Here is a 20,058-nt window from a genome sequence, read left to right as displayed (position 1 = left end):
CAAGTACAAAACCTCGACAGAAACAATCAGCAAGAATTTTAGCATCAGTCCAAAATAAAACTGTCCAACTACAGAGTTTTAAAATCCAACTAAACTATGAACAGAGATCTTTTACAAATAGGCTATTGATGAGATGACAGTGGTAACAAAAACGTACACATCCGCGCACACAGACAAAATGGCGGGAGAGCGTTTAACGGTCGACCTCATGAGTCCGTTACCGTGAACTATGGAGCGGCAGATTTGTGCTGGAACTGAGCTGCACACAGCTGATGTTAGCCAGGAAACATTACACACTGCTAACGTTACCTTCACACGGAGCTCCACACGGAGACGATCAGCGTCAGGCACAAACACCAAGTTCAGAAAAGAGGAACTTTGAGCAGGAAGGAAAGAGTCAGAGCGGCGTTTGAGGACACGTTTACAACCACGAACATCAGAATCTTTCTGTGCTGCATTCAAGTGCAAGTTGGAAACTCACTAATCTCTGTCATGTTGTCCAAAGATGATTTATTTCTGCTGGTTTTCTTGTTTGAAACACAAACATGTGTCAGCACTTTGTTGTTCTTCACCCTGCAGCATTTGAATATTTCAGGAGTAAACTGATCATAAATTCATGAAGTCATGACTGAAAGTGCAGACTGAGAGTGGATCACATGATGTTTGAGGTGTGTCATGTGACATGTTCAGTATTGTCACACATGTCTAGATTGTCCCTGATATCATAACTGCTCAAACACTGATGATTATATTTGAAGAATTATTCCTGATGGCAGCAAAGTTTGAATGGAGCTCTCTGTCTGTGCTGATTTGTCGCCCTCTGGAGGTCAAAGCACAAACTGCATGATGTCACTGTAACCACCACGGTGACAGGAAGTGTTTTTAAATGATGAAATATGTCAGTGATGCTGATAGTGTGTTCATCACAGACGTTCAGGCTTCGTGTTGACATGAATCAAAGTTAATGTCATTATGGACCAAGGACAGTACTCTGGGTCTCCTGCAGAACAACTCGAGCTGTGATACCTGAATGAAGAGCCTCTGCTGCTTTAAAGAAGGAGGCTCGAGGCAGAGGTGAGGTGCAGACCAACCAGCTTTTATTCAGCAACTTTAACAGAAGGATCAGAAAAATAAAACTATACAGCACAGTGATGCTGACTGAAGCCACAGCATTAAACTAAACAAGCATCTGATCATCTTTAACAACATCTAATAAATAATGACAACTATTTACTCCTGTATTTCCTACAATAAAGCCTGTTCAGATATTTGTTGCTGATGGAAATGTAAAAGGCTCCCAGGAACCAAAGGACAAAAACAGAGGCAACAGTCACAGCTGCAAAGGATCCCCTAACACATAAACTGGTTCGAAGATATTTTCTAGCTCTGCAGAGGAGCTTGATTGCACGGACAGTAAAAAGTGGATTCAATAACAGCAGCGAGCGCTGAGTGATATAACGGTGCTGCGAGCAGCAGTGCAAAGGCTCACACAGAGACAGCAGCTACACTGTGTGTGGATGTGATCCACAGTCACAGCTGTGGGTTTCAGTCAGTGTGTCTCTAACTTCATGGTCACATTTCAAAGCTTATTGGAGCCAGAAGATGTTCAAGTAAAAGATTTATTGCTGTACTCGTCTACCAGGATAACAGGAGGTTCATAAAGCTGTGTAATACTTCAGCTTTCCATCATGGAGTAGTAGTTGTGTCCCTTTGTGTTTATTAGTGTGTTCACACGTCTACTTTAACTTCACTCTGTAATGAAAGGATTCAAATCCCTGATAAATACATACATGCTGACTCTGAGTCTCAGTGAAGGAGGAAAGGATGGATGAAGGCAGCCTAGTGTGGGTCATGTGTGTCCAGCAGTCATCCAGGGCCTGGATCCATCTGTAACAGGAAGACAAAGTCCAGCCTGTAATCATCCTATCAGGCACAGCGTTTCCATCCAGCATCCTGACGACGCTAACAACCCGTCAAACGTCTCCTCTGGTCCACAGAAGTCACACTTCCTGTGTCATGTTTACCTTTTTAAGTGTGCTATTCAAGCCTGTGTGACCAACTCTGACTCTCCAGATTCCATCCTGGTCTCTGCTGCAGCTTCTTCTACACGACTGTTTTCTGTATAATAATATCTGCCTTTCCCGTCTCTGTCCCAGTGTGCCTGCCACTCGTCCTTCATCTTTACCTTCATTATACTCTTCACCTCACTTTCACTGTATTTTATAGTCAAACCTGCACGACTTCTTCTTGCTGCACCTTTTTAAACTTATCGTCCTGTTCATTGCATCAACACCGATATTCACAGGGAGCCATAAGAAATCCACTTCTATCCCTCTGTGTTTGATTCTATACAGTAAATGAAGTATATCAAAAACAATATGTTGCCTAGAGTCTGAAGACATATCACCTGTGCTCACTAGCACGCTGCTAGAGTCCCAGCAAACCACATACCTCCATATTAGTGCATCCTCCACCCAGTTCAAGCCAGTAACATCACTACCAGCTCCCAGTATAAACTGCCACATCATCTGTAATTCTTTTACTCATCACCAAACTTATTTGTGGGAGAACAAATGCAGCAGCCGTTCTTTTATCTGACAGTGTTGACGCATCAGTAAATATCCTCACATGACCTGAGGACTTTCCCACTATATGAACCTGCTTTTAGTCGCCCCTCCTCCCTCGCCACAAGCTTCCTTTACAACATAACTTATAAAAAACAACTTTATTGACAATCAGCAATAACAATTACAGACAGTCTAGAAGAAGAATCACATGATCAAGGAGCAGAAGTTTATGGTTTTAATAGCTTTTACATTTTGGGAAAGTTTTAAAAACATTGTTTGGTTTTCTTTCTAAAGCGTTGAAAGGACGGCTTTGCATCAGAAAAGTAAGATCAGCAAATGAATCCATTAAAGTTCTTTTGCCTTGTTTGCAAAAGAAGCCAAACAACATTTGTGTCACAAAGAGAGACTTCAGAACAGATCAAAGATCACAAACATCAGGCACTGATGGAAACAGCCAAACACAGAAACAGAGGCACCAGCAGGTGAAGGAGGCCTGTTGTAGAAATGACTCTGAGTGCTCAGGTAGAAACACATGAAGAACCAGTGCGTCTAATATTTGGAAACCAGTCTGTGTTTGAGCGTCCTGGATGAAACACAGATCATGTTGCAGAGCGAGGACGTCGTCTTTCCTCCCGAGTGTGTAACTACAGGACGTGTGCAGCAGGTTTAATCGTCCTCCTGACAGTTACTGATGAACGAGTCCTTCAGGGAGGCTCCAGGATCACTGTGGCTTTTACCAGCTGCTGCTAAACTGAGAGGTGTTGCTGCTTCATGTGTGAAGATGTTTGCATGGCTTTAACAGTGCAGACGTTCCTCATGTGCACCCATTTCATATGTTTTATTGTGATGTTTAGTAACATCTGCTTTCCTCCTTCAGGCAGACGATAAAGTGAGCTCAGCCTTAAACATGTGGAGAGAACGTTTGACCGACAGTCCTGGGACGACTGCAGAACAATGGTTTGTTTTTAATGATAAAGTTTCATAATGGAAATAAATGCTGAGCCTGTTTCATGATGTTGGCCCTGCAGCATCAGGCAGGATTAATACTGTAACAAACGTGTGTCACAGTTATAATGACTTTAAATGAAGACTTGGGTTGGATGGAGATGTCAGCTGGATTTGTGCTGACTGTCACTTTAAATGTTTTCAGTTCAGCTTCTAAATCTACTTTTGTATAATGTTTGCTGAGTTTTGCACTTCATGACGCTTTTAAGAAGAGCCAATAAATCCTGACTTTACACAAAAATAAAGGTTTAATGTGTTTAGTGTGACAGTGGAGGAGAGCGCACATAATAAGAGTCATTAACAGAATGGTGACAATTATAATCTGTCTCATTTTAGGAGCAGCTCACAGGCACAACAGACTACAGAGCAATCAAAGCACCAGTTAAACGTCCATGTGACCAGCTTACAGCCAATGAACAATCAGTCCCCACTGTCCCCACCAACATCACTGTACTGGAGAGACTGTGCTGCCATGGTCAGAGATGAACTGGTACTAAAATGTAAGGCAGCTGATGTGTGTGGCCTTAGCAGCACAAATGCATCACGGCTGCAACGCTGCAGTGTGTTTAAACATTTGAACATTTCTGTGGCTTCAAACCAGCAGCTCCTCTGTACTCAGTCGTGTTTGTGTGTCTGTCAAAGTGATTGTTGTCTTTAAAAAGCCTTTTGTGTTGAGTTTTGTGAGCAGTGCCGAGCTTCTCTGTAGTCTAAGCTGAGTCGATATATTTGATTCCATGTTTGGTGTGATTTTCAAAGTCAGCAGCAGCAAACCCATACGGTAAAAAAATACATTTTTCCTGGCCAAAATATATTTCAAATATATGGTAAATATATTTTGTATTTGTGATGCTCCAAAAATATATATTTTTGAAATTGAAAATATATTTCTTTCAAACCAAAATACATTTCAAAACATATTTTAGGGTGAAGAAAATACATTTCCAACCTTACAGTAGAATGTATATCAAAGTATCCTTTATTTAAAATATATTTAGTGCAATAATGATGATAATGATAACAATACTAAAAGTAACATGTTTTATGCACATCTGCAAAAAACAGTTGGATTCAAACAAAACAGAGTCAAAGGTCTATCACGAATTAGGTTGTTTATTCATTTGCTTACAGTATTTCACATTACACAATATCTCACTATAATGTAGCGTTCATTGACTTTGAAATTATCTGTCAGTGATACAGTAAACAAGATACAACAACTGCTATGTACACTTTAGTTTTTGACAATATATACAATTTAGTACTTAAAGGAACACACTCCACTGTTTTGGAAATAGGCTCATTCTCCATCTCCCTCAGAGTTAAAAATGCAGCGTCTTCTTTCTAGATCCGTACGTTAATAGGGCTCTGGAGCGTGATCTTACGGGATGGGGCGTAGCCAGGATTTTTGGTCAAGGCGCCATATTAGCAGGCCAAACAAATGCTTGCTGTGTGGTCGGTTGTAATGTTAGATTGCACTACCGACAAAGGAATAAGCTTGAAAACAGGCTCTCTTTTCATTGTTTCCTCACCTGGAAGCATCATGAGGGAGCTTATGTGTTGGATGTTACCAAAAGAAGGCGTCTAGCCTGGATAGCAGCTGCGAGACGAGCTGATATTCAGTTCTCTACCAGCCACAGATATCTGTTGGTGTGCTCCAGTATTTTCATTCAGGTAAGTTCTAAATAAGTTCATATTATTCTTTATAGCCTGTTAATTTTATTTTCAATAGCACAAACTTAGAACAAACATGCAGAACTACCTTCTATTTATAGAGTTGCTAATTATTTGGCATTATTGCAACAAACCAGCCTATGAAATGAATGAAACAAATCCTGACTGGGTTCCAACACTACACATGGGGCACTACGAAATCCCTGCTTCAAACTACATGCTACATACCACCATGCCAATCAGATTACTTCTTCCATGTGAGGGTAAAAAGGTGACCTTCCTGGATAAGATGGCAAAGGTTTGCTGCGTTTTGGTGAACATGTGCCCCAGTGTGGTAGTAAAACCAGGGAAAAATGCTCTTGTTAAATACTTTTAAGTCTTGTGCTGTTTATGTAGTGATAAGTTTTCTTTTTTTTTTTTCTCTTCTTTTTTTTTTCTCCTTCTCTTTTTACAGTTGCAGAAACATATAGGTGATTGCTGTAACGTATGTTTTAATTTTGAAATTAAAGCAGCCTTTTTTCCGTTAAAAGGTTCTTTGTGAGGATCAATCCAGACATGGGAACAAAATGCCCTGCAAAACTTGGTACAAGCCGCAAGACAGGTCGTGTTGTAAAGAGGAAGGTTACAAGAATCAGCCCTCGGATCACCACCTTCCTCCAGCGGCTCTCTGAGTTTGAATGGAGGACTTCCAACTAGGTAAGAACAGAGATGATAATATCTTTTACATAGCTGATAATTATATACATACTGTACACACATCCATACAACAGTATGAATGATCTCAGACAGATGTGAACAAGTGAATAACCTGAGCAAACATGAATATTGATGATGTGTCTTTGACAGGTGGTGATAAAGACTACGCTGAACCCGACCATCCTGGTAACGGAAATCTAAATCCCATGTCACATTCTATTTCCTGGGACCCACTGATAATTATTACATTTTGTAAATGAGTTTTGTTTTACAATTGTAATAGTTTATTTAATGTTCATGCTGGTGGGTTTGTCCTGTTTTTAGTGGAATGAAAAACTGTTTTCCTTAAAAAAATCAGACAGAAAGGTGAAGGACTGTGTAGTTTTCATGTACGCTTCTATTTATTTTGGTTATTGGCATTGTTTTTATTCAGTTGAAAAATGTTTTTCTTGTTAAAAAAAAAAATCAACAATAAATGTTGGTTTAATTCACTATCCTGAGACTACTTTATTTTTTTATTTTTTTTGTCCCGTTTGGATCTATAGCCATCAGAATTGTTGTCTTGAGGCCAAGAAAGATGCCAAGCGGATTTATTTTACCAAGTGGATCATCATGGCCTTGCCATATTGGTCCATTTGATTGACCTTTATTATAATTATGAATTTATTTTATTTTCAGTTGCAAACGGGACAGACATAACTGTGGGACAGGACAGGGGGAAAGAATGAAAGAAAGAGAGGGAGAGAAAGAAAGAAAACCAAAGGGGGGAAGAGACGGTGAGAAGGGGGGGAAGAGAGAAAAAAAAACAAACAACAAAAAAAAAACTCCTGGGTCACCTGTATGGAGAAAAAAAAAAAAAACAGAGGAGACAGCAAACAACAAAGAGCAACATAATAATAGAAAAAAAAAGCACCATCACAATAAACTAGCTAGCCATAGATATCAATAGTTACTAAATAATAAACGATATTGTGCAGCACGCAGGATAGACAGCGCACAGTGTGCTTTGAGGCAGCAGCCAAGAAAGCTGTAGTCCGCGTCTGTGAACACCCATGTGTACACCTGTGTGCATACCTGTGTGGATCAGCATGCTTGCATTCCAAAGGTTTCTCCATGTGATAAGTGATAAGTTTTCAAAAGAGACAGTAAATTACAGAATGCTAGCAGTGGGTGATATTATACAAATGCTGTCATGATTTTATGTGAACATTTTGTCATTTGTAAACTATACATAACATTTTTTCTACATTGTAACTGATGTGATGTTCGACAAAGTGCTTTTAATTAAAAATAGGCAAACATTTCTTTGTTTCTTTATTCAACTTTTGAACAGTGGTATTTAGTAAGTACATATTCAGTAAATGCAAAGTATTTACATGGCCCCCTAAATTAAAACACTATGGGTTATTCAGAACAGAACTATGCTTGGAAAAATATTGTCCCATCAGTTGATCCAACTCCTCCACAGTAGCAGGTGGAACTTTTCTTTTTTGAGGATGGCTTCTTTTACCTGTCACTACAGATGGTCTGTCTATGTTTTGATCAAGAACCTTTTTTTTGGGCAGCTGAAGAGGAGAAGTCTATCTTATGGCCAACCTCTGGCTGTATCTTGGTCATATTACCCAGCAAAACCCAGTATGCAGGTTCATCTGTAACAGTCCTTGTGCCACAGATCCTCACTGTTGCTTCTACATTAAACAGAAGAGCAGTGACATGGCTGCAAGTCTCCACGACTCTAGCCATACAGCTGCAGTGGGCGGCTTCAACCTTCCCTGTGATGCTCACAATGACCTGTGGCTGCAATGCTGCAATTCAGTCTTTAAGAGTGCAGGACCTGAAACACACACAGACAAAGTTCATTTAAAGACAAGAACTATGAGCCAAGGCCGACACAAATGTGTTTTATTTACTTTCAAATCCATTTATCATAAATGTAACAAATAAAGTGTTTTTATGTATCCATCTATAGAACGCTGCATGTTATATTCTAAATCTGCATGTTTCTTTTTAGAAACCTATCAGCAAAAAATGAACCTAAAGTATGTAATGCAAGGATGTAATCACTTTCAAGAGGGAGAAAACATAAAGTTCAACTTTAAGTGACAATTATGGACACCTAATATGACAAGGAGATTCTGCAGGTCATTAATCAATGTATAAAACTAAAACAGAATGTATTTTTAGTGACACAGGACACAAACAAGGAAGCAAGATGTGTAATTAGGATTATTTATAATAAATATGAATTAATTAGGGCAATTTCTTTAACCATAAAGAATAACTAAATCCTTCAGGACAATGTCACATCAATGCACTGAACTCACTATGTTATCCCTCTAACAGAGCCTCTACATGTTCTCACTGTAATTTCCCCCTCACGAATGAATTTTTACTAGCACTAATTTGAATGTTGGGGGGAATCAAACGCATTTTACTCGCAGTACTCAAGCTGACTTACCTTTGCTTGAATGACGCCGTACTCACAACGTGGAGGCTTAAAAATAGCCAAATCTTGTACCCAGTCCTTGGTGAATTGGATGTGCGCCTCCAGAGATTTATAATTGCGAAATTGGTGCGCCATGTATGCTCTGACTCCACAGACAAGGTATGAGAGTAGATCATGCTAAGTCAATAGCGGTTTGGTCTTCAGGGTTTCTACTCCACGGCTATATTTCATACGGGTCCACATTTCAACAATCAAGTACCGTCTCTTTGCATCTGGACAGAATCTGTCTCTATACCGTCATTTTCTTTTGAGCTACGTTTCAGAATGGTTCGTAGCAAACTTGTTTTGATTCGTGACCTGCCAAGATGGTGCTGCGCTCCCACAATGCATTGCGACATTACGTCAACTCCAAAGCCCTTTGCGTGCAGGAGTGTATGCGCATGCGCATTGCCACGGTGGTTTAAAAAATAAAGATATAATGAAAAGTAATTAATAAAAATTAAATATTTAAACATTCCCACAAATGTGCAATGAACGTGCAAAAACTCTCTTTAGTAGTTGTTGCTGTTTCTTTCTTTCTTTCTTTTTTTTTTTTTTTTTTTGAAAAATAACGACGTCTCTGAGGCGCGAAATCTGACAGCGAGAGGAACGGCCGGATACAGGAGACGGGAAGAAACAAGCCGATTATGTTCGCGTTAATTAAGTGGTTGGAAGATGTAAAATTCTCAATTCTGCCAACTGAACATATACGAGATTTTAATGAGGATGAATAATTAGCCGGCATGGAGGAAACGGACCTTTATTTCATGGAGTGGCGACAAGAAGCCAAGGCGGGTGGCCAGTCTAAGAAGCCTCCATCATCAAGCTAGCAGGTGCCTTTTCCCATATAATATTACTTTATTCTCGCTTATTTGGAACGGAAGCGTAGAGCTGCCACCCAGGCAAAAGAGAAATATAAGTATATCACGTTATAACGTGAAAAGTTTATCGTTCTAACAATATACTATCATGTTTGAACAACATGTTTGAACAACATTGTACGAAAAATGTACATAATTATCACGTCCGTACAATATTGTGCGAACGTGACAATTATGTATATTATAATAATGTGATATTATATTATACCAGTGGTTCTTAACCTGGGTTCGATCGAACCCTAGGGGTTCGGTGAGTTGGTCTCAGGGGTTCGGCAGAGCCTCCGCTGTGACGTGCACGGCTCATTTTGTGCACCAGTAAAAAACATATCTACGTCTAATTTGAAAAAAAAAACACACTTTATTTTTCACTAAAGAGGGGTTCAATGAATGCGCATATGAAACTGGTGGGGTTCGGTACCTCCAACAAGGTTAAGAACCACTGTATTATACAAACATGAAAAGCATAATGTTAGAACAATAAACATTTCACGTCATAACGTGATATAGCTCTATTTTTCTTTTGCCTGGGTGGCAGCTCCACGCTTCCATAATTTGGTAATAAAATATGTAACTTAATTAATTATATTGTGACGTACTTTTGCCTTTTCTTATTATTCTGCCTTCTCAATAACTATCAAAGCCTATTCACATTTAATTTGGCTTTCACAGAAATCCTACCTCTCCTTCTGGCTACAGAGTACTTACCAAGGTTAGAAACAAAGAACAGTTATGCTTTATTAATGTTCGCTAATTACAATGTTCCACATTTCCTTGCTTTTTAAGTCATTGTGGCGGGGGCGTGGCCCCGGGCGCAGCTGCAGGGGAGGAGTGGAGCGGAAGGCTCATCAGGGCGGCGCTGCGAGGCCGGTAAGAACAGCTGATGTTGTTTATGGACTGATGATGGTTTCCCTCCCCTGTGTTATAGTGAGACGGAGAGGAGCGGGAGAGGGGAAAAAGAGACACACATCAGCTGGGATGGACAGCTGTCATTCTGTGCGATAGTATCAGTGTGTGAAAGTGTAAATAAATGTGGAACTTGGCGATAAAGACCTGTGTGTGCGTGTACCTGTGCCTAGTATATTCCACAAGTGGTGCCGAAACCCAGGAAAGTGCCGGTGGGGAAATGTCCGACCCACAGGCCGCGCCACCCGCCCAGCCTCTGCAATTCTTGGCGCAGATGCTGGCGGAGATGGCGACGATGAGCCGGGATCAGGCGGCCGACCAGCGTGCCCACCTGGCCGCGCTGCGGGAGCAGACGGACCGGCAGACGCAAGTTCTGGAGCGGCTGGTCGGGGCCGCTGCCACGCCGAAGCCCTCGCCACTGTCGGTGGCGGTGCCCCGGATGGGGGACGGGGACGACCCACAGGTTTTTTTGGAGACCTTCCGTGCCACGGCGGAGGCTTGCCAATGGCCGCGGGAGAAGTGGGCTCCGCGGCTGCTCCCCCTGCTGTCCGGGGAGGCACAAACAGCGGCCCTGAGTCTGCCTCCGGCGTCGAGGAGCAGCTTCGCGGACGTGAGCCGGGCGGTGGTGGACAGGCTAGGGCTCACCGCCGAAGACCACCGCCGGCGGTTCCGGGCCTGTCGGCTGGCTACAACGGACCGACCATTCGCCTGGGCCCGGCAGCTGCGCGACGCGGCGGTACGCTGGCTGCAACCGGGAACATCGGAGGGGGAGACGAAGCTGGTGGACAAGGTGGTGCTGGAGCAGTTCACGGAGGGATTGCCAGCGGAGACGGCGAGATGGGTCCGGTGCCACCGGCCCGCAAGCGTGGAGGTAGCGGTGACGCTGGCGGAGGACCACCTTGCCGCTGGAGCAGGGGAACCCGGGGACGCCGGACGGAGGCCGAACAAACAGGCCCCGGTGCCGGCCCCGAGGCGCCGTGTGCCGGCACCAGGGCAGGCAGAGCGGCTGCCGGCGCTGAGCCCCACTAACCCTTTCGCGGCGTTGGTGCCGTCCAGGGCAGCCGAGCCAAGTGGAGCCGCCCCCGAGCCACGGAGAGCAGCACAGACGCCGGGGCCGGAGTGTTGGAAGTGCGGGCAGCCGGGGCACCTGAGGAGGGATTGTCCGCTTATGGAAGTGGGGCAGGTGTTTCGTGTTGCTGGCGCCCCAGCACCCTCCCCCGGTCCAGGAGGGACATACAGTATTCCGGTAAGGACTCGAGGGGGTATACGCCAGGCGTTGGTGGACACGGGCTGCACGCAGACCCTCGTACACCAAAGCTTGGTTCGCCCCGGGGCATTGCTGGAGGCAGAATGGGTGGAGGTGAGGTGTGTGCATGGTGACGTTCACAGGTATCCCATAGTGCCGCTGTTATTAAAGTATAAGGGCAAAACGCATAGAGTAACGGCGGCGGTTAGCCCGCGCCTGTCGCACCCCCTGATTCTGGGTACCAATTGGCCGGGGTTTCATCAGCTACTGGGACAGTACGCGGGGGTGCGATCACGACCGGAAGCGGGGTGTAGCGTGTGCGCGGCGTTCAGCGGTGACGCGGGGTCGTCCGACACTGACTCCGGGGGGGAGGAGCCGGCGGGTCCCTCACGGGACGTCCCGCCGGCCCCGGAAGTGTCCCCCATGGGTGATTTCCCACTGGAGCAGTCTCGTGACGGCACCCTACGCTCAGCCTTTGACCAAGTGATGGCTATTGATGGTCACGTGGTGCGCCCTGAGGCCGCGCAGACCTACCCGCGTTTCGTCTTATTAAACGACCGATTATATCGAGTGAGTCGTGACACTCAGACAGAGGAAACACACACCCAGTTGTTGGTGCCGCAGGGCCGCCGGGAAACGCTTTTCCAGGCGGCCCACTATAACCCCATGGCAGGGCATATGGGCTATGAGAAAACTCTGGAGCGAATAACGGCCCGATTTTATTGGCCGGGCATCCGAGCGGATGTGCGCCGCTGGTGCGCGTCCTGCCCGGACTGCCAACTTGTTAACCAGCCGGCCATACCGAAGGCGCCGCTGCGCCCTCTCCCCCTCATTGAGGTCCCGTTTGAGCGCATCGGCATGGACCTCATCGGGCCGTTTCACCGGAGTGCACGCGGCTACCGCTTTGTGTTAGTCTTGGTGGATTACGCAACGCGGTACCCGGAAGCAGTTCCGCTGCGCACCATCTCTGCAAAGAGTGTGGCGCAGGCACTGTTTCAGGTCATCTCCCGAGTCGGAATCCCGAAAGAGATACTGACTGACCAGGGCACGTCGTTTATGTCTCGTACACTGCGGGAACTGTACGAATTACTGGGCATTAAATCTATTCGGACCAGCGTCTACCACCCTCAGACTGACGGGCTGGTGGAGCGGCTGAATAAGACTTTAAAATCCATGATTCGGAAGTTCATTAACGAGGATGAACGCAATTGGGATCACTGGCTAGACCCTCTGTTATTCGCAGTGCGGGAGGTGCCCCAGGCCTCCACGGGATTTTCTCCCTTTGAACTGCTGTTCGGCAGGAGGCCACGTGGGGTGCTCGACCTGATTAAAGAAAGCTGGGAGGACGGTCCGAGCCCCGCCAAAAATGAGATTCAGTACGTGTTGGACCTGAGAGCAAAACTCCACACTTTGGGGAGGTTGTCACGGGAGAATTTGCTCCAGGCTCAGCAGCGTCAGCAACGCCTGTATGACAGAGGGGCTAGGCTCAGGCAATTTTCACCGGGAGATAAAGTGCTTGTGTTACTCCCTACTTCCAGCTCGAAGTTGCTCGCCAAGTGGCAAGGACCCTTTGTGGTCACACGGCGAGTCGGGGACGTGGACTATGAGGTCGCTCGGTCGGACAGGGGAGGAGCCGCGCAGATTTATCACCTCAATCTCCTCAAACTGTGGCGAGAGGTTGAAACCGCTTCTCTGGTGAGCTTGGTGAAGGAGAGAGATGAGTTGGGGCCTGAGGTGCCAAATTCTATCATTCCCGCCTCCCTCCCTTGTGATGACCATCTCACACAGGCCCAGAGAGCGGATGTTGTCGCGTTGCAACAGCGTTTTGCGGACGTGTTCTCCCCCCTGCCCGGCCGGACGTCCCTCATCGAGCACCATTTCGTGACGCAGCCTGGCGTGACGGTGCGTTCACGGCCCTACAGGCTCCCGGAGCACAAGCGAAAAATCGTGCAGAGGGAATTGGCGGAAATGCTGAGGATGGGAGTAATAGAAGAGTCGCACAGCGCCTGGTGTAGCCCCATCGTTCTGGTGGCGAAGAAGGATGGGTCTATACGGTTCTGTGTCGACTATCGCAGGGTGAACGAAGTGTCACGCTTTGATGCCTACCCCATGCCTCGGGTCGACGAGCTCCTGGACCGGTTAGGCACGGCCCGCTTTTTCACGACACTGGACTTAACCAAGGGCTATTGGCAGATTCCCTTGTCTGCCGAGGCCAGGGAGAAAACGGCCTTCTCCACTCCGTACGGTTTGTACCAGTTCGTGACACTTCCGTTTGGCCTGTTCGGGGCCCCGGCCACTTTCCAGCGTCTCATGGACCGGGTACTGCGTCCGCACGCAGCGTATGCTGCCGCCTACCTGGATGACGTGATCATCCACAGCGACACCTGGGCGGAGCATGTGCTGCGGGTGGCCGCGGTCCTGGAGTCCCTGAGGGGGGCGGGGCTCACGGCCAATCCGAAGAAGTGCGCGGTTGGACGGAGGGAGGTGCAGTATCTGGGGTACCACCTGGGGGGCGGGCAGGTGCGTCCACAGGTGGAGAAGACGGCGGCTATTGCATCCTGCCCGCGCCCCAGGACGAAAAAGGAGGTGAGACGGTTCTTGGGGTTGGCGGGTTACTATCGTCGCTTTGTGCCGGGGTTTGCGCAGCTAACCAGCCCCCTGACCGATCTCACTCGAAAGGGTGCCCAGGATCTGGTCCAGTGGACGGGGCCGTGCCAGGCGGCGTTTGTGCAGGTGAAAAAGGCTCTCTGTGGGGAGCCGCTGCTTCACACTCCTAACTTTTCCCTCCCTTTTGTTCTGCAGACTGACGCCTCGGACAGAGGGCTGGGAGCCGTTTTGTCCCAGCAGGTAAGGGGGGCCGACCGCCCTGTCCTATACATCAGCCGGAAGCTAGCAGAGCGCGAGCGCCGGTACAGCACCGTGGAGAAGGAGTGCCTGGCCATCCGGTGGGCAGTCGGCTCCCTGCGCTATTACCTCCTGGGACGCTCATTCACCCTCTGTTCGGACCACGCCCCACTGCAGTGGCTCCACCGCATGAAGGATGCCAACGCCCGGATCACCCGGTGGTATCTGGCGTTGCAGCCCTTTAAGTTCAAGGTGATCCATAGGCCGGGGGCGCAGATGGCAGTGGCCGATTTCCTCTCTCGCTCGCGGGGGGGGGGGAGTTGGCTCGGCCGGACGGCTCCCCGGCCTCGAACGGGCGGTGGGGGTGTGTGGCGGGGGCGTGGCCCCGGGCGCAGCTGCAGGGGAGGAGTGGAGCGGAAGGCTCATCAGGGCGGCGCTGCGAGGCCGGTAAGAACAGCTGATGTTGTTTATGGACTGATGATGGTTTCCCTCCCCTGTGTTATAGTGAGACGGAGAGGAGCGGGAGAGGGGAAAAAGAGACACACATCAGCTGGGATGGACAGCTGTCATTCTGTGCGATAGTATCAGTGTGTGAAAGTGTAAATAAATGTGGAACTTGGCGATAAAGACCTGTGTGTGCGTGTACCTGTGCCTAGTATATTCCACAGTCATTTTTAGGCTTTTTAGAGTTTTTGTTTTTTATTTTTTTTAGCAGTAATGTTTCTGCCTATTTATTTCAGCCCATGAAATCGAATGCAGATCTTCCTAATGTGAGATTTACATAAATGTAAGTAATTTTGTTTGTCATTGTCATTAATGTTGTTGCTGTTGTTGTTTTTGTGCAGTTTGCAATCATATAAACCTAGCAAGCATCAGTCAGCACAGTGACTAACCTAAACAGATTCTTGCTTTATTCACATATATTATATGTAATTATATATACCTGCACATTGTACCTAGGGTTGCAGCCACTTGGCCCCACCCCATTGTTGTGACAGCCCTGATTGTACTTATACACTGCATCTGAACAGGGAACAGTCTGCCACATTAATGTATTTTTAAGTGACTTGTTTGTAATACATGAATTTGTTTTTTACAGATGTCAAAGTCTCAACCTCATGCTGCCCTCCCCCATCCTCCTAAAGTAAGTATTTGTTGTTGTAGTTTTTTATGCAGTGTCTGTGTCACATGCTAATCATAATTATTGAAATAACTGTTTTCTAACAGATTTTCCAAAACACTAGTTATGTTTGTTGTCATTCAGACCAATACTACTGCTTAGACATTGCATATGCATAGATACAGTCGTAGTGCTTGACACATGCAAACAGCAGTAGATGTACTAAAAAGGAAATAATTACAATCATGATGTTGATTGCTGATGTCAGTATATATATTTTAGAGGAATGTTTTGTTTTTCACCCAAAATGAACTATATTGCTTCAGAAGAGATTTATTACCCTACCGGACTCTTATATATTGTTCTGTTTTTTGTTTGTTTTTGTTATTTTCAGGTTCAATGGTGCGTGTTCTTCTAATGGCCGCCTTCCCACTGGAGGTTTTGATCCACAGCAATTTAAAAGGTAATCAGCTTTGAAAGTCAGTTCAAATGGTTAGCTAATAGTACTTTAAAAAGCCTACAACTCTGTCACCAGTTTCTTTACCAAAAATTACCCATAAAAGTATCGCTCAATAGCATATATTGTAGTTCAAATGTTTAGTTGTACAAATATCAAATTTTTGGAAATCTAAAACTAGTCAAACACTCAAATGTTCATGCTTTTTATAGGAGGACAGAGCAAAACGGACATCGGCGCAGAGTGAAGAACTGCCCTTGATAAGGACACTATGACAGCCATATATAGTAAGTGAAGACTTTCTGTGTATCTAAAATTGCATACAGCACAAGTAACTTACTTTGCAACCATTAAAATAGGTTGTAAAGTAAGTTACCAATACAAATAGGTGATGATGCATTGTAGTGGTTGGTCTCAGACAAAGAAGGTCAACAGATTTATGAATGCTGGAAGGTAAGGAGAGACGACCAAAAGGGGTGTTAGCATTACTGTAATGTGAACTGGATAGACTTCCCATCTAGGAAAAAAAAGAGGTAAAATTATGCGTAAAATATATCTGTATTAATATCTGTATCTATATAAACAGAAATATCTGTTTGCTAAATGAAGCCAGCTAACATAAATCACATTTTTATTTTAACTCTGATAAAAGTAATAGAACTGTGACTTTTGTTTGTTACAGTGGGGGTAAGGAAGGGGTTTCCCAGCGTGTCCAGAAGGGCTTTGAGGATTGCCGTGAAAGCTGGGGGAACTGAGACTGCTGGAAAAGGAAAAGAAATTACATTTTAAGTATGCTGACTTATGTTCATACAATCACACACACACATATACACATACACACACACGTGTGTGTGTGTGTGTGTGTGTGTGTGTATATATATATATATATATATATATATATATATATATATATATATATATATATATATATATATATATATATATATATATATATATACATACTAGGGGTGCAACGATACACAAAATTCACGGTTCGGTTCGGTTCGATACTTTGGTGTCACGGTTCGATATTTTTTCGATACAAAAAAATGTTCATGCCTTTTTAATTTGTCATTTATTAAAATTATAAATATATATTTTAACTCAAAAGTACAGTTTTTAAATTTAACCCTAACCCTAACCCTTGTGCGTGTTTTTTATTTTGACAGTGAATGCGCACCTGCGGACCACTTATGTGCAGCCCTGGTTATTTAGCTCGTCATATTGCAGCCACAGAAATTCTTTTGTCCATGAAACCATAAAGCTGCACCTTCTTTGTGCCTTATAGTCTGATTTGTCATAACTTCTCCGTTTTGTGGTAAGCTTTTCTTTGGCTGTCACTTCTTCACCCTGACCTGTCTTATTTGGCTCAGCAGAACTGAAATGCTTTTACACACTCACTCACATAAGCTCAGCGATTCTCTGCGCGATCAACCTCTCACATGTTTAAGCTGCGGGAGATTTCACTTGTCATGTTTGCATAGTAAGCTAACGATTAATAAGACGATGTCAGAGGAATTGGTGCGCAAATTATCATCACTCACAGATCAGTGCTGTCGCTCTCTATACACAGTTCGCACGATTGCAAAGTGAAAGCAAAAAAACAAGCGCAAATTCAAACGCGACTTCAATATCGAGGCCCCAGTGTCAGAGTGCTAAATTCGCTGCTCGCATAAAGGAGAAATCAACAATATTCAACATTTGGACACCAAGGCGCCAGCTGCTAGGCCCAAGGCTGGAGCCCACCAAAACAACTCCCTGATAACGACTGTGTGATGACTATTCTTCCCATCCCATGAAGGACACCAGGATCGGCTGGAGGACTGTTTACTTAGCCTGATACGGCGAAGGACACTGTCTCAGCTGAACTATGGACACGCACACACATACACTTACACTGATAAGCACGCACTCATCCCCCTCCCTTCCAAACGCCTTCGATGCTTGTTCCTGCGGGGGAAGACAGTGGGTCTGTGTGCCGCGCTGAAATGGTAGCATGGTGCAGGACGACTGCTGTGTTCCTTCGAATCACCCCCCACCCCCCTATCCATCCCCTGTGGCTTGTCATGTGCTCTGATGTTGTGATGTGGACATTAATGTGCTCTCTGTGCAGAGGAGTTTTTTTGTTTCCTGTTCTCATGCTGTCCTCCCATAGGTTGCCCAGCGTGTGAAGAGGTCTCTTTTTTTCCTCTTGTACTTTTCCCAATGTTGTGTAATTTTTTCAGTGTTATTCTCTCAACGCTGCCGGTCTCTGACTGTATTCCCATGTGTTGTCTTGTTGTTGTGTGTGTAAGTCGGGGGGGGTCCTATTCCTCTGTGGGGCAACCTGCATATGGCCAATAAAGCATTCATTCATTCATTCATTCATTCAATATGTCACATATTGACAGTGGCTCACCGATGCCAATGACATAATTACCCAGCTACATTTCTGAAAGAATGCAAAAGCATTGACATATATTTTTCCTACAATAGCCCGACGGGCAGGGAAGAGATAGATTTTGGTAGCCCGACTGAAAAAAATCGCTAGCTCCGGGACGTCGGGCTAGCGATATTGCGAGCCCTGTATCTGATTGAGGAATCACTCATCTTTGGAAAAGAGAGTTTATTACAGAGAAATGTCTCTTTCCAAAATAAAAGCTATACTATCCGCTTCTTCTGGGCTATATTCTCAGCAGCATAAGGAGAATCATGTGCTAACAGCTGTCTAAATGACTCGGCTAAAGTTAGTAGCATGCTTGCTTTTTTTTGTCTGCTTCCACTTGTCTTTGCACCAGGATGATGTCGGCGTAAATGTGCAGTCATATTCGTTGTGTTCCCACTAGTGCTTTCAGGTTAATCTCGTTGAAATGACCTTAACGCCACAACACGGCAAATCTCCGTTAACGAGCTACCGCCGATCGCTCAGTGCATGGGGCTAGACGGCCAACACGTTAACGAGCTAACTGCACTAGCACACTAGTTCCCACCCATGTAATTGAGCATTGCGTGACACATCCAACATACTGTTTTACTTTAGTCCATGACTCGCTTACCTTCAGGGTCATACGTCACATGAAAACCAAAATAATTCCAAACGCCAGATCTGAATGAGGGTGGGGGAGGTGCCCTGCGCTCTTCCTTCTGACTATGCTGTCTGTGTTGAGCGCTCAGTGGATCTGCGCTGGACAGTGCAGCCTAGGCGGAGTAGTCGAACGCAGATTCACTGAGCGCTCAGCACAGACAGCATCGTCAGAAGGAAAGTTGATAAAATAAATTACAAATGTTGTATTGTTCGATACATATGCGTACCGAACCGAAAGCACTGTATCAAACGGTTCAATATCGATACGAATATCGTTGCACCCCTAATATATACACATATATGTATATGTGTGTGTGTTTCTTTTAGAATGTTTAAGTATGTAATGAGAATAAACTTATAAAATGAATATTCCTTGCTTGATTGATATGCTATATGTATGTTTTAAACATCAAATAAAGATTTCTTTCAGATGTTACATGTGAATGTGTTTTCTTAGAAATATATGAAGGGTTAAATTTATATTTTTTTGAATGATTTTAAATAAATTTAAATTGTATTTTGAAATATATTTTATTAATATATTTCAAAATATACAAAAAATGGCCAAAAAATATATATGCTAAAATACATTTTAAATATATAAATATATTTTAAAATGTATTTTAGCACATATATTTTTTGGCCATTTTTTGTATATTTTGAAATATATTTCAAAATGTATTTTAAAATACATTTTTTTACCGTATGGGGGGAAACAAAGAATGGTCCTACCGGCTCGCCACTTCAATATGAAGAAGATTAATTCAAAGGGAGGGAACAAAACCTGACCTGTAGGTCAGAAAAACGTCCATTGGCACATCAAGTTCGATTCAGTTTACCGGTAAACAAATATATTTTTCTGCAAGCCTATGTAACAATGCAAATCATCATCAACCAATGTACAACAGTTAAATTATTAATTATCTTGGCTACGTAGCTTAATCTATACATTCCAGTAGCGTTCGCTACAAACAATACAAAAACAACAATAAAGAAAAACAGCTGTCTAACAGACAGCATAGCCGAATTCAAGGCAACACATAACAATAATCATTCAATCGCACTTTGTTTCAAAGTAAGCCCATTAAAGTGCTTAAGTAAATAAAAGTGTTCAAAAAC

General features: G+C 44.4%; 1 protein-coding gene and 1 long non-coding RNA gene across 2 annotated transcripts in view; both read left to right on the top strand.

The window, feature by feature from the left end:
- The window catches only part of LOC147336918 (protein NLRC3-like), a 1,139,417-nt gene that overhangs the window by 275,781 nt on the left and 843,578 nt on the right, over positions 1 to 20,058 (top strand). The gene's annotated exons all lie outside the window — the stretch shown is intronic.
- On the top strand, positions 14,910 to 16,534 carry LOC147336939 (uncharacterized). The gene is made up of 3 exons (XR_015128658.1): positions 14,910 to 15,442; positions 15,813 to 15,881; positions 16,088 to 16,534. It is a non-coding gene; the product is annotated as an uncharacterized LOC147336939 (long non-coding RNA).

This window comes from Aulonocara sp. 'chitande type north' Nkhata Bay, linkage group LG3, assembly GCF_057382095.1.
Source record: "Aulonocara sp. 'chitande type north' Nkhata Bay isolate Kocher_YH1m ecotype deep benthic linkage group LG3, A_spYH_male_GT1.1, whole genome shotgun sequence".
Lineage (NCBI taxonomy): Eukaryota > Metazoa > Chordata > Actinopteri > Cichliformes > Cichlidae > Aulonocara > Aulonocara sp. 'chitande type north' Nkhata Bay.
This window is presented reverse-complemented; position numbering and strand designations above follow the sequence as displayed.